Consider the following 16,032-nt stretch of genomic DNA (forward strand, 5'->3'; position numbering starts at 1 on the left):
CGTTACCATAGTCCAAATGTGGCGTTATTAAGGCGTGAACTATGGTTTTTCTTGCTCCTATAGGAATCAAGTCCTATAGGATTATTAAAATATAATATACTTCCTTATAAGAGTGTACAATGTTTTTTTCCAACTATATTAATTTTTCTTCAACTATAGCGTTTGTATTCCATGTACTACTGACAATACCAATTACTGTGTTTTTTGCAATTTCTGTACTCATGTTACATAATGATTTGCCTTTAAAACAGTACATTTCCAAATAAACATTTCAAATATTCACGGTTTCTCTTTTAATCCATAATCTCAACTGAAATGATTTCATATTGAAAAACTATTCATGGGTTCCACATACCCTTAACTGTAGACACGGAGGAGGACCTTATTTATGAAGACCTTCCGCCGCCGGTGCCTCATTTTTTAAAATAAGAAAAAGTAACGCACCGGTGGCACAAGGCCTTCGTAAATAAAGTCCTGAATGTTTTCTTTTCTCGACCTCACTTACTGATACTAGAACCTGCAAGCCAATTACGGCCCGTGAACTCTTTCTTAGTAGGTCGCGCACCGTAAAGACAGTTATACCACTGTTAACATTTTTTTTTACTGTTACCAAGCACCGACACAGTTCCGCTTCACTCAGAGTTAATCACTGCTCCCACACTTCTACAGGCCAGACGCTATGTCGTATTTCTCTCCTTATCACCCTTTCATCTCCACAATAACAAACAGTTCGCCGCCAGCCACCAGAGAACAGACTCAGATGCAGAGGCACCAAAGAGTGAAATACGACATACCCTCTGCTCTGAGAAAGCAACCAAGCGGTAATTGTGAAACAAAATATTCAGTAGCGCTTTAAAAATACCAATGCAATTATATAATTATTTTTTTGAAAACGTTCCAATCACTTTAATAGGACTATCTGTGTGTGCCTCCACAGCAAACTTCCTCAGGCCGGACTGAAGGCAGACACACACAGACAATAAGATAACATAGGGCAACGGAGATGCAAAACAGAAGGGACATGAAGATTGAGTCAAACAGCAGAACTGAGAGAGATATTTTTATGCTCCATTTCCAACCTCAATGTACGAACACATTTAGTACACGAATCTCTATACAACATCATGGTCAAAACTTTTCATTTTATTTCACTCGACCACCTCCCTCACCCCACCAGTGCAAACGACGACCAGAAACCGCACTATAATTTTGACGTCTAACAGAAACTTTGTGAATACCTTAATCATTACCACTTTAACCCCCTTCCCTGACCCTCTCGCCCCACCCCCACCAGTGCAGGCCACGGCCACCAACCAGCCTGAAATATTGTCCACTGACAAAAAGTTTACCAATTCATTAACCATTACCATTTTTTCACAACGGTATCACTAGTAATTAACCATTTCTCTCTCTTTCTGCATTGTCTGTGTCTCTGCTAATATTATTTCTTCATATCCTCAACAACTTCTCTCATTATATATAAACGCTTCAAAATTACAAAAATAATTACTAATATTTTTTACTGCGTATTCAACATTTAAATGGAAGAAATTACTTTTACAAATACAACACATTACGATAGCCATAAATTAGTTTTCACATGGAAAATCAATGATTGTTTCTGATTAAACTATATTATACGATACATGACAAAACAAACAGTTACGCACTTACCTTTACCAATGCTTTGAATGATGTACAACAGTGAAAGTCACAAAACAGATATTCGTTAGCGGAACTCTGAATATTGCTTCTATCACTGCAACCAAAATTCAATGGCACAGATATCCAGTCAATACACACTCATATAACTCTCTTCAACCAATCACATTTCCTGACGCAAAATTGTAAAATCAAATTTACATTTCAATTGGTTGTCCTTCACAATATTTTCAGACTCATGTGAGAGACACCCATCACCAACTGCCATCTCCGGCTGTTTCCATGGTAACACCTCATTCTGCACCTTGCTGAAGGAACAGGTCAAAAGTTCATGTCTCAACGTTCTACAGCAAACTAAGAAGACTGTTTTCCCTCCAGAAACACCTGCCAATCCACAACTCAGTTACATGTTTTTTTTTCACACCCAATAATACTTTTCGTTTAACATAAACATTAACATGCAACGTACTCTTCAATCTCCACTTATTATAATCAACCAATCATTTTTATTTTATTAACCACACCCAGCCTCTTCCTTTTTTTTAATTTAGAATTTAAACTTGTAACTACCATTCCACTTCCAGAACCGATCGGACGACGACTACAAATCCATTAAAAATGAAGGTCTGGCTAATAGGACACAGTTATATTCACTGGAGTGAAAAATATGCACTAAGGAGACGAATTTGCAACCTCGGCTTACCAAATGTACACATAACATGGATTGCCAAAAGAGGATTGAAATGTCACCAATTGATTCCATTGGTGAAAACTTTTATGCATCTCCCAGAACCAGACCTTATAATTGTGCACTGTGGTGGGAACGATCTAGGCACAATCACTGGGGTAGGTCTGGAAATGCTTCTAAAAGACACCTTTCCACAATTGATGACACTTTTTAATCGATCTGCCTTGGTATATTCCAATATATGCCAAAGACAGAAATGGAATTGGTCCAATCAACATTGTGCACAATTTGAGAAAGCAAGGAGACATGTAAATACATCTGTTTCTGCTTTCCTCAGAGATTATAGCATGGGTTCTATTTACCACAACAACTTGCGATACCACATGCAAGACGTCTATAGGAGAGACGGTGTTCATTTCACGAATGAGGGAAACACAATCTTCCTCTGCAACATCAGGCTCTGCATCGGTACTTACCTATAAATGCAGAAAACACTCAATTAACACAAGGGCTCTTTTCAAAGCCACTTTATATCTAAGCACTCAAACTTCTAATTTATCTCCATTTTCACACTCTTGTGAATAGGTGTGCGCGACCAGGTGCGCGCACCCCGTTATTTTTTTCCGGAAAAAAAATATATTTTTTCGCGTTTAAGGGCCTTACTACACACCCCGAGAAAACCTACGCAGCAAGACAATCTCTACCTTCTCCCCTTTCCATGTTTCAACGCTATGAAATGAACAATATATTTACTCGCAGTGACAAAATGGCGGACAAAACTTCCTGATTTCCTTCGAATCGAACGTTAACAGACGTCACACAGCAAAAAAAAATTCCGCTCACGCGCAGCCGCTTGGGTGCGCGCACGTGTGCACGCCTATAGATATATAATTGACTTTAACTTTAATTTTCTCAACAACTACTGAACGGATTTACACCATTCCAAAAAAAGCGTAATCTGCGAACAGGACTCTACAGTTTTGCCAAATTTCTTATAAATCCATTCAGCCGTTCGACCTGTAGCCGAGTCTAAAGGTCCTATGGAAAATAACATGGAGAAAACACGCTTTGGGACCCCCCTTTTATCTCAGCCTCCACTTCACCAATCCCCCCCAAACTTTCAGGAAATGAGCGCAGTGGACCGAGCCATCTTCTTTAAGAAATTCACAAAGATTCATCCACCAGGGCCAAAGTTATTCCAAATAGAATGTTGAGGATTTCCTATGGAAAACAATCCTAACTATAACTACCTACTGGCGACCGCCAGTAGGTAATATATTACCTACTGGCGGTCGCCAGTAGGTATATATAGTTAGGATTTTTTCCCTATGGGATTTTTGAAAATTCTATGTCTAATAACTTTGGCATTTGTGCACGGAATCGGCTGAAATTTTCAGGAAAATGGCACATTTTGTTTCTGAGCAGCCCCTGAAAATTTTGGGGGGGGTTCGTCAAGGGGGGCCGAGAAAAAAGGGGGTCCCAAAACGCATTTTTCCAATGTTAATTTCCATAGGGCGGTTGGCCTCACTTTTAGCCCGAACGGCTGAATGGATTTGCATGAAACTTGGCAAAATTGTAGGGACTGTTAGCCCGATGTGCCTTTGCTAGGTCTCAATATATGTGCTTCAGTGGATTTTGAGAAATTAACGTTCAAAAAAAGATATATATCTGTAACAGCGCTCCGGGTAGCGCTCCGGTTCGCGTACTTTTCGCGTAACGGAACTTTGCGATGCGAAGCTGATTGGCTCTCTGGTGTCTGTCAACAATCTAAACAGTCCGGAGCGGCCGCCATCTTGTCTCTCAGTAGGATCAAGAGACAAGAGGAGGCCAAAACAAAGGTAGAAATTACCATAAGGGGGCATAGTAGATCCTCGTTGACCCCCTAGGTTTTATGTGGAGGTTTAAAAGGGCCCAGCAGGGCAAAAAAAAAAAAATTTTTTTTTTTTTTGCGTGGGGAGCGCCCAGTCCGCGAACCGGAAAGCGTTCTGGGCAGCGTACTATAAGGAAAAAAGAATGATAGACTTTTCAAATACTGTATGTTAATTGTTTGTTGTTTTTGTTGATTATTTTTTATTTTCTTTATTTTTTAAGCATTTTTTTTATTGTGATTGTGTTTCATAATTTATTAAACTTTCTAACATTTCACTGTCAGAAATTTCATAATTGTCATTGAATATATTTTGGAGTCTTTGAGGGTGTAAAATGTCCTCATTTTTAAGGAGGTTATCCACTGCTTCCACACATTGCAGTAGTTCCTGGTCCCTACTTTCATCCATAAATTCATTTTCATTTTGATCAATATTTCCTTGGCTGCTCTCTTGCAGTACAATTTTAAATTGAACTTTCTGTTCGCCTTCCATTTTGCCTGAAATTTGGATAAAAAAAATATATATTAGTAGAGATAGGGTACTGTTGGGATTAATTTTAGATAGGCAGTTTTTATCAGTGAATTTATCTTTTGGCAGTGTATAGTATCAGAGTGGAAGTAGGACTATAAAAAAGTGTATGTGATTTAACCAAGAGAAGCCTAACTCCATCCATAACTATAACAGAGAAGTCTATCTAAATCTATAACTACTACAGAGGGATAGTATATAACTATCAGAAAAAGTTTACCATATTAACTTATAGTGCACAATATACTTCAGTTTTAAAAATAACAACTTACCTTCACAAACAAGTTGAAGTGTTTAGTGATAATTCAAATGTAATGTACAACAAGAAGTAGCAGTCAAAATGGCTGTGTTTCCTTCTCTTCCTTTATATATATTCAGGTATATAACCAATCAAATGTCAGGTAATAAAAGTAGAAAATGAAAGTAACATTTTCATTGGTTGTCAATTCCAACACTTTAGATGTGTTTTGTGAAGTAATTTACCTCACGGTATTTAGAGAGGTCTACAGGCTTAATGGCTAAATGGAATTTCATTCAAATTTGTGAAAATGAAAGGGATTGTTATGTAGTATGAGCTAATGTATATTTGGTGAGAGTGTCTCCAGTCGTTTTTCTGTGAATTACTTTCCCACCTTTTTTATTGGACCGCTTCCCGGTATGCGTCCCGGTCCGCGAACCAGCAGCGTAACGGGAGTCCACCATTTTGTGTTTCGTTCGAATTAAGATACAAGATGGAGGGCAAATAATGTTCAGAATGGGTAGAAGGGGGCACGGTCGACGTATCTTGACCCCCTAGGTTTTCTGAGGGTGGCTGAGGAAGACCATATGTTCGAGGAAAAAAACATTTTTTTTTTAATTTTGCGCGGTTAGCTTCCAGTTCGCGTACCGGGTAGCGCTCCGGGGAGCGTAGTTTGTTGAAAATTAGAGAAAAAAGTTAGAGAAAAATAATAATTGTGAGTGATCAGATGTAGGGTAGCTCTGAGAAGACCTTTTGGGTTTATGGTACATTTTGGTACTTATAAGTAGGTACCAATGCACAGTCTTAAATTCAAGATGAAAATTCTGTTGCCCTCATCTGGGAAGTGAACTCCATCTCCTCTGTAGATATCTTGCATGTAGTAACGCAAGTTATTGTTGTACATGGAGCCCATTCCATGGTCTCTCATGTAAGCTGAAACAGATTTGTTTACATGCTTCCTCGACTTCTCAATTTGTGGACAAAATTGGTTGGACCACCTCCATTTCTGTCTTTGGCATATATTTGAATATACCAAGGCAGTTTGAGGAAAAAGTGCCATTAATTGCTCAAAGGTGTCCTTTAAAAGCATTTCCAGACCTACCCCAGTCAAAGTGCCCAAATCATTACCTCCACAGTGCACAATTAACAGGTCAGGTTTGGGCAAATGCATAAAGGTTTTCACCAATGGTATCAATTGGTGACATTTTAATCCTCTTTGGCCCAACCACTTAATTTCCACATCTTGTAAATTGAGGTTAGGTAAATTTCTGTTCTCAGCATACCTTTGAGCCCAGTAGATGTAACTATGTCCAACAATCCAGACATTAAACATGGCGAGAGAAGGTTGGGCTGCAGTCAGATGAAGTGTGGTAATGAAAGGGCAGTTGAAACAGGTGGAGTTTGTAAAGAAAAAAAACTGTGGATTTCCAGTGCTAATGATTCATTAGCAGTGATTGGTGCATTTCCATTTCTGAAAACAGAAAGTTAGGGTGCATGGATGTGTTCTTTGAAAGATGTAATCTGAATGGTCAAGGAAAAAACATTTAATGAAAGATTGCACTGGATACGCAGGTGCACTGAGAGTTCAGAGTTCAATTGAAACATTGTTGTGTGAACTTGCAAACATGAGAGGTCTTTCATGAGGTGGTTGCTAAGCAAAAAAGGCAGAGAGGGCAGAGGGGGGAAGGGTTTTGATTTGAAAAAAGTGAGGGAAGAGTTATGATTGGCTAATATGAGAGATATGTGTAATGAATATCAGCATTTCTGTGCTTTCTATAGCTGCAGCCTCTGGAGTGCATCCTCTTTGTTCTGCTGAAGACAATTTGGAGTATTTCTGAGACTGTTTTGAAACTCAAAAAGTATTTGCTAAGGTGAGAAAAGATGTATTTAATTTAGATAGAGAATAGTATGATTTAAGGAGAAAATGATGAAGAAAGCTGTGTTTTTAAAATGTGGCTTTGTCTCAAGTGATATACAAATAGATTTTGTTTCTTTGAGAAATTGTAATTGCATATTCTGTGTAGCAATCTGGCATGCAGTAACACAAGTTATTGTTGTACATGGAGCCCATTCCATGGTCTCTCATGTAAGCTGAAACAGATATGTTGTGTTTAAAAACGATTTTTGAAAACAATTACATTTCTGGATATGTTCTGCTAGAGCTTCATAGGTTGTTTGGGCCATATTTATAAGGCATTTGAGTGTCTCTGATGTTATTGTTCCCATTTTAATTGAAGAGCTTTGTTCATGGGGCTAGTTTCTTGTAAATACGCTCCCACCTGTGCTTGGTAAATTTAGATTTTGATTATGGGAGTTACATAGCCATGTTAAAAATGTCCCAAAAATGGTGCAAGGTCAATCAAAAAAACACTTTCATGTGTCTTAAGGACATTTTTAGTCATTTCCTCTTGAATGTAGGTATACAATTGATTTATATGCTGTGTTTGAAAACGATTTTTTGAAATCAATTACATTTCTGGATATGTACTGCTAGAGCTTCAGAGGTTGTTTGGGTCATATTTATAAGGCATTTGAGTGTCTCTGATGTTATTGTTCCCATTTTAATTGAAGAGCTTTCTTCATGGGGCAAGTTTCTTGTAAATACGCTCCCATCTGTGCTTGGCAAATTTAGATTTTGATTATGGGAGTTACTTAGCCATGTTAAAAATGTCCCAAAAATGGTGCAAGGGCATTCAAAAAAACGCTTTCATGTGTCTTAAGGACATTTTTAGTCATTTCCTCTTAAATGTAGGTATATAATTGATTTATATGCTGTGTTTAAAAACGATTTTTTGAAATCAATTACATTTCTGAATATGTACTGCTAGAGCTTCATAGGTTGTTTGGGTCATATTTATAAGGCATTTGAGTGTCTATGATGTTATTTTTCCCTTTTTAAATGGAAAGCGTTCTTCATGGGGCAAGTTTCTTGTAAATACGCTCCCACCTGTGCTTGACAAATTTAGATTTTGATTATGGGAGTTACTTATCCATGTTAAAAATGTCCCAAAAATGGTGCAAGGGCATTCAAAAAAACGCTTTCATGTGTCATAAGGACATTTACAGTCATTTCCAACTGAATGTAGGTATACAATTGATTTATATGTTGTGTTTAAGAACGATTTTTTGAAATCAATTACATTTCTAGATATGTACTGCTAGAGCTTCATAGGTTGTTTGGGCCATATTTATAAGGCATTTGAGTGTCTATGATGTTATTTTTCCCTTTTTAAATGGAAAGCGTTCTTCATGGGGCAAGTTTCTTGTAAATACGCTCCCACCTGTGCTTGGCAAATTTAGATTTTGATTATGGGAGTTACATAGCCATGTTAAAAATGTCCCAAAAATGGTGCAAGGGCAATCAAAAAAACGCTTTCATGTGTCTTAAGGACATTTACAGTCATTTCCAACTGAATGTAGGTATACAATTGATTTATATGTTGTGTTTAAAAACGGTTTTTTGAAATCAATTACATTTCTGGATATGTACTGCTAGAGCTTCATAGGTTGTTTGGGCCATATTTATAAGGCATTTGAGTGTCTATGATGTTATTTTTCCCTTTTTAAATGGAAAGCGTTCTTCATGGGGCAAGTTTCTTGTAAATACGCTCCCACCTGTGCTTGGCAAATTTAGATTTTGATTATGGGAGTTACATAGCCATGTTAAAAATGTCCCAAAAATGGTGCAAGGGCAATCAAAAAAACGCTTTCATGTGTCTTAAGGACATTTACAGTCATTTCCAACTGAATGTAGGTATACAATTGATTTATATGTTGTGTTTAAAAACGATTTTTTGAAATCAATTACATTTCTGGATATGTACTGCTAGAGCTTCATAGGTTGTTTGGGCCATATTTATAAGGCATTTGAGTGTCTATGATGTTATTTTTCCCTTTTTAAATGGAAAGCATTCTTCATGGGGCAAGTTTCTTGTAAATACGCTCCCACCTGTGCTTGGCAAATTTAGATTTTGATTATGGGAGTTACATAGCCATGTTAAAAGTGTCCCAAAAATGGTGCAAGGGCAATCAAAAAAACGCGTTCATGTGTATTAAGGACATTTTAAGGCAATGAGGAAACACAGGTGATGTAATTCTGAAATGAGGAAAAGAAACTCCACATTTTTCAATTACATAACTAGTGTTTCCTAAGTTTATGAATGACATTGTGCAGATGAAGTTTAGGTCTGACCACAGATTCAAAAGAGGTCTGCCCTTTGTTCAAGAGTGAAGTGGACATAACTTACTTCATTGGTAGGCCTTCACATGTATTATCTCCTTTGTTTTCTTCAACAAGTGAAAATCTCATCTGCAACCGTGTGTTGGCCTCACCTCAAACAAACAAAACAGGTGATGGACCGAATGTGGATCAATGTCACACATTCACCCCAGTCCAAAGATCTGGGCCCAAACAAACCTCTAGATAGGCCACACCTTATCGTCATCCTGAATCAATCATTTAAAATGTTAGGGAGAGATTTATGATAGGTGTATGCCTGTTTTGTACCACTGTGCGTCACTTTTGTGACGCAGTGGTGGTGCAAAAGATTTGCTATGTTAAATAATAAGTAGGGTGTTAAGTTTTTGATGACTGTTATTCATTTACTGTTTGGTAATAGTGGTTAATAACATTTTTTATTATATTTTTCCACAGATTCAACTGTAGATCATTTCAAAATTTGAAAAATGCCAACTAAGAATCGAATTAGAAAGGCTAGAAAACGTCAAAGACAGCAGGATCATCTAATATTGCAGCAGTCCTCTCCCCAAAAAACTTGTGAAATCACCAAGAAAGCTCCGGGTAAGAGCACGAAATCCTTCATAAGAAATATTTGTAGTAAAAAAAGTATTTCAACAAAAAATGTTTCAGTCCAGAAAAAGAGAAGCAATTTAAATGGAAAGGAAAGACCAATCAAAAATGTTACTGCTAGAGCAAGAGATAACTCTGTGCATGATAGTAGAAGGAAACAACAGTTTAGGGACATTCGAAAACGAATGTTCCGCAACAGGATAATAGTTAATTTATTAAAAAATATTAAGAAAGGCCAACAGAAAGTGGCATTTTATAAGAAAAAGAAAAATGTAGAGAAAATTATTGATCATGATTTCGAAATTAAGCGAAAGTTGTTTATTTTGGTAATCAATAGAATTAGGACACTAAACAAGGTAATTTCTGATTTCAAATCAAATAGTAGATGGAAGAGAGTAGTTAATCGTAGTAACTTTTGTGAAGTTTTTTCCGGAGAATGGATGCATAGTTCAAGTTGTGAGGCATTTTTTAATGAGGAGAGTTATTTTCAGGATAATGATTTGGTGTTTGCAGTTGACACCAGTGGCCGAGCCTATGAAGTGAAGGATGGTTGTCCAGTTGAAAAATAAAAACTTGTGACAACAGAGACAGACGAGGTGTTAGGTAATGAGGTTTTAGGAAGACGTCCTAAGGGTCCTGTGTACATTTGGAAGTGTAGTTCTATTTGCAGTGTGCGACACGATTCCATCAATTTGCTTTGTGATTTTGTACGGACATTTAATAAGAAAAGTTTGAAGCAGAAAATGAAGTTGTTGCAAGAATTAGATCCTTGCAGAGTGAGACAAATGACAGGTTTGTGTGGTCATTCACTGGCTTGTCTTTCCAGGAGAGTATGCCAGAGTGTTTTTCATCATTTCAGGATGGTAGCAGTGCATCATAATAAAGTGAGGAAAATAGTGAGAATGTAGTATCATGCTAAGAGTCCAGCAATTATGCTTAAACAATTATGTGCTGCTCTTTTGCATGGTTCTGAAATAGATGTCAAGAATATTTGTGAAGAAATTGAGTTTTGTTACTTTGGAAGTAAAGATGAGAATGTTCAAATTGACCCAGAAGTAGAGGGTAATGTTGAAGATAATTTTCAGGTTTCCAGTACAGATAAATTTCAGAAGGAAATTGCCACGTTTCAGATGAAATCAAGTGAGAGGCCTAATTTCACTTGTGTGTGTTGTCGACGCACTTATTACAAGAATCAGATTAAATTAGTGGATTTATATGCAAAAAGTGAAAGGGAAAATAATAGTGAATGGAAGGATTTTGCCACATACTTGATGGTAGAAAATTATTTTGATTTGGGATTGGATCAACGTGTGTATACTTATTGTTGTAACAAATTAAACCAAAACCAGATGCCTGCTAGGGCGGTTCATAATAATCTGGTTGAGATTCCTTCTGAATTGAAGGATTTAAATACTTATGAATCTATTTTGATTCAAAGTATCCATCCCTTTCAGGCTATTGTAAGAATGGAGCCAAAGACAGGGAAGTTGCCTCCATCAGATTTACAGAGAGGATTAAAGGGAAGAGTTGTTTATTTGCCTCTAGATTTGAACAAAAACATTAACAAAATTGGAGTAGAAAAAGTGGAAGAGGAACCTCTGGTTATCTTGGTTAATGGGGTTCCGACAAAGAATAAGAAAATATGGCAAGATTTAGTGGATGTTAGGAAAGTCAAAAAGGCAACATTGTATTTGAAGAAAAATAATAAGTACTATAAGAATGTATATGTTGCAGAAGAGGAAGTAAGTGATGAAGAAGATAGCGATTTGTGTGCTGGCCAAATTGAGAAAGTAGAGGCCTCTAAAAGTGAAGAAATATATGAACATTATAGTGTTCATCCTTTGCATTCCAAGGAAGTCATGGGGAATGCTATTGAGTTGTTTCAAATGAAACAAGCCAAAGGGAGTCCCATTAGTGTTTGGGAGGAAAGTTTGGAAGCTCGGTGTTTCCCACAGCTATTTCCAACAGGTCAAGGAGGAAGATATGATGAGCGACCTCATCACATTCCTGCGTCTGAATACCGGACTTTACGATTGTATGCAGAAGATCCTAGGTTTCGTCAATGCATTCCCTATTTGTTTCATCTCCTGTTTGAAAGCGATCTGTCTGGACTGTCATATGCAGTGAACTACATATTAAAAAGTGGTATACAGATGCGAAACATCTCGGCAAGTGACTTTATGCATAAAGTCAATGTCCAAGACAGTATTTTGGATTCTCACCTAATTAATCTCATGGCGTGTCAGCGTGGTACTAATGAGTACTGGTACCGTCGTCATGGTGATTTAAAATGTATGCTGAGGAACTTAGGAACTCCAACATGGTTCCTCACTCTGAGCTGTGCCGAGTATGGCTGGGAAGACTTACTTGAATTTCTACGAGAGGCAAATGGAAATATTGAAAACATTGAATTCAAGACACCTGGAGAACTGTGTTCTTTGGATCCAGTGAATGTATGCAGGTACTTCAATCATAGATTTGAAGCTTTGATGTCTTTCATCACAAATAAGAAGAATCCACCTCTTGGAGAGGTGTTGGATTTCTTCTGGAGAAAGGAGTACCAAGCAAGAGGTGCTCCTCATATACATATGTTGCTGTGGATCAAGGATGCACCTAAATTTGGAACAGATCCGGATGACTTAGTGATGAATTTCATAGAACAGTATTCTACGTGTGCTGTTCCAAACGCAATGGAGAAGAAAATCCTAAGAGAACAAGTTCTACGTTTCCAAAGCCATCGTTGTGGAAAGTACTGTCGTCGTAAATTCAGAAACAAGGACAAGTTCTACACCAAATGTTGTTTCAACTTTCCACGACCGGTGATTTCTAAAGGAAGAGTGAACAGTTTGATGTCTTCTCTGCGACATAATGTGACGAGGAAATCACCCAAAAATACATACAATTTGAAAAGGAACGAAGAGTCCAAGTTCATCATCGACTACAACCCAGTGATTTTGTCCATGTGGAATGCTAACATGGATATACAGTTTGTGGCTGACAACTGTATGGCTGTGGCTCGGTATGTGACATCTTACATCACCAAAAAAGAAAAGACAGACTTGAAGGATATGTGGGAGGATATTTCCCATGAAAAAAGCCTCAGCAAGAAGTTGTACAGTTTCAGTTTGAAGATGTTGTCGCATCGAGAAATCGGAGCTTACGAATGTTCTGACCGGTTGTTTCAGCAAGTCTCTGTGCCAAATCCAGGAGTATCGTTTGGGCGAGCCTTGGTATTGCTGCAATGCGAAATCGAGTTCTAAAACCTGTCCGGGAAATTGTGTACTTGGCGGAAAAGGAACCAAACAGTACCGACATTTTGAAGACCAACATGTTGGATACATATTATCCAAATCGAAGCAGTCACCTTGAGAATGTTTGTCTATATGAGGTTCTACAATATTATATATTCAAGAGGAACATCAAAGAAGATATTGAGAAAGGAGTGTATGCTGTAATTGGAAATGAGGGATGTCTGGTCAAGCAAAGAAAATGCCAATTAGTAAACCATCGAAAATTGAGTGGCGAATCTCCAGAAAAAAAGGAGTTTTTCTATTTAGCACTTTTGCAACTTTTCAAGCCTTGGCGTGCAGAAGAGGAACTGCTTGGAGATTTCCTCTGTTACGAACACTCTTTCACTGCTGCTAAGGAGACCATAGAATGTCCTGCTTTTCCCAAATATCAAGAAATGTTGACTTTGGAAATTGAGCAGGAAGCAACGATTGCAGCCGAGATTGCCAGAGACAGTTCTCAGGACAGTCAGAGTTCTGTTTCATTGAGTCAGGATCCACTAGGAGGACCTATTATCGAAAAAGAAGCTGCCACTGCTATGAATGAAGTGGAAAGAGCCATGGCACATGCTCAGGAGGATGCGGTTAACTTAGAAGACTTGGAAAAACAACTCAACGTTGAGCTGAGGAAAATATCTGATGAAGTTACCAAGCAAATTGATCATGGATTAAGTCATGAGAAGAAAGAGTGCTCATGTACGTCGTTGAAGCCTGTCCGACTGTACGTGAGTGGAGAAGCGGGAACTGGAAAAAGTTTCCTTATTAAAGCAATTTCTTGTTATTTGCAGGAAAGGACTGAGTCATCGCTGTCTTGTGTTGTTACCGCTCCTACTGGACTGGCAGCACATAACATTAAAGGTATTACTTTGCATCATCTACTGATGCTGCCAGTGGAGCATGACAACAAATTACAATACCACAAGTTATCTGGGGATGCTTGTTGTGAAGTTTCAAGAGTCTTGAGGAAAATGAAACTTCTTATCATTGACGAAGTTAGCATGGTTTCCAATGCCATGCTTGCCTTTGTGCATTTGAGAATGCAAGAAGTTCTTAAAACTGAGTATGATGTGTTATTTGGTGGCAAACACATCATTGTTTTCGGAGATCTTCTGCAGCTGACACCAGTAAAAGGACAACCTGTGTTCAAAATACTCACGCATGAAGATACCAGGAAGTGCCTAGGGAGCATTGGCAACGTCAATATATGGTTAAACTTCAATTATGCTGAACTGCATGAAAATATGCGTCAGGCAAAGGATGAAGATTACAAGAATATTCTACAAGATATTAGAATTGGAAAAGTGACCGAGCATGGGAAAGAAGCTTTAAATGCACGATTACTGTCAAATTTATATCCAGAACAAGACGTTGTGCCTGAGAATATTTTTCAGAAAATTACTGAGAAGAAATCCGGAATATGTTTGATGCCAACTATTGCAGAATGTGCCATCTTCAACAACAAAATGTTGAATTTAGAAAAGCAAGAGATTGTGAAACTTGAAGCTATTGACAGAATAGAGCATATGGGATCAACAATTATTTTGTCTGAGAATTTGAAATCAAAATTGGATTCATTAGAGAAGACTATGCGGTGACAATCCATAAATCGCAAGGTTTAATTGTAGATAGTGCATTGGTGAATATTGGCAGTTCTGTGTTCAAAGAGGGTATGGCATATGTGGCATTGTCACGAGTTAGAACTTTATCGGGATTGTACTTGATTGATTGTGATGTCACAAACATTTGTGCGGATCTAGATTGTGTTAAGGAATACAATAGGTTAAGAAGAGAGTATGCGCCACATTTGCCTCAATATCCTTTGTTTGAGAAACGTGTGGTAGGCCGTAAACGAAGAAATATCACTAATAGTAGGGAGGTTGTAGCAAAAAGCCGAAAAGTCGATGAACCGAAAATTGCAAGCAGAAAGAAAACGGATTCTGTTGAAGATATTGTCGGTTTTCAAATTGAAAACAGTTCTGGTGTCAACTGCTATGCAAATGTAGTGGTTAATGTTCTCTTTTCACTAGAGACTTTAAAAGAACAGATTGTGTTCAATTCGGAACAAAGTTTATGCTGTTTGTTGAATTCTGTGTTAGAGAAATGTAGCACTGATCGAACAAAAGTAGAAAGTGTGTCTGAAGTTCGTTATCTGTTAGATGAATGTTCAGGTCAAACAGACTTCTCTGAAAATAATCAGCAGGATTGTCAGGAGTTTTTAATGTATATGCTTGATGTATTGCAAGATGAGGGTGTAGATGTAGATCACCTGTTTGGGCTTTCTTATCAATGGCAGCATGACTGCGAGAACTGTACATTATCAAGTACTACTAGTGTAGACTCAGAAAGATTTATATATTTAACTTTGCCAGACAGTAAATCAGTCTCCTTTAATAAGCTAGTAAATGCAGCTGATCACAACATGGAGTGTAGCCAATGTAAATCTGAAATGATGTCAACATTATTTATACGAAGATATGGCCAGTATGTCATTTTAATGATCCAACGATGTAGGCCTGATGGATCAAAATTGTCAACTTTAATAAAAAAATGTGTTGCTTCTCAGCTGTCAATATCAGGAAGGACTTTTGTAACTGTAGCAATTATCTATCACGATGGTCCTTCAACAACATCAGGACATTACACAGCTTATTTAAAGTCTAGAAACGGCTGGTCATTCTGCAACGATTCTGTTGTAACTTTCAAAAAAAATTGCCGTTTGACCTTAAAAATTCTTACCTGGTGTTTTTAAAACCAAAATTTTAAGGAAAGAATCTCGGGATTTCCTCTGAGGAATTGCAAAAGGTTCATGAAGTAGAGGGAATGTAAGTCTGCAATGCTGTCTAGATTATTGGTCCAAAACTTTTAATTATAATGTCATTTTAAAAATCCAACTATATAAACCTGATGCAAGTAAGTCTGCTTCATAGTAAGCAGTATCAGTGTCATAGGAA

This window comes from Lissotriton vulgaris, chromosome 2_1 (genome assembly GCF_964263255.1).
Source record: "Lissotriton vulgaris chromosome 2_1, aLisVul1.2, whole genome shotgun sequence".
In the NCBI taxonomy this organism is placed as follows: Eukaryota; Metazoa; Chordata; class Amphibia; order Caudata; family Salamandridae; genus Lissotriton; species Lissotriton vulgaris.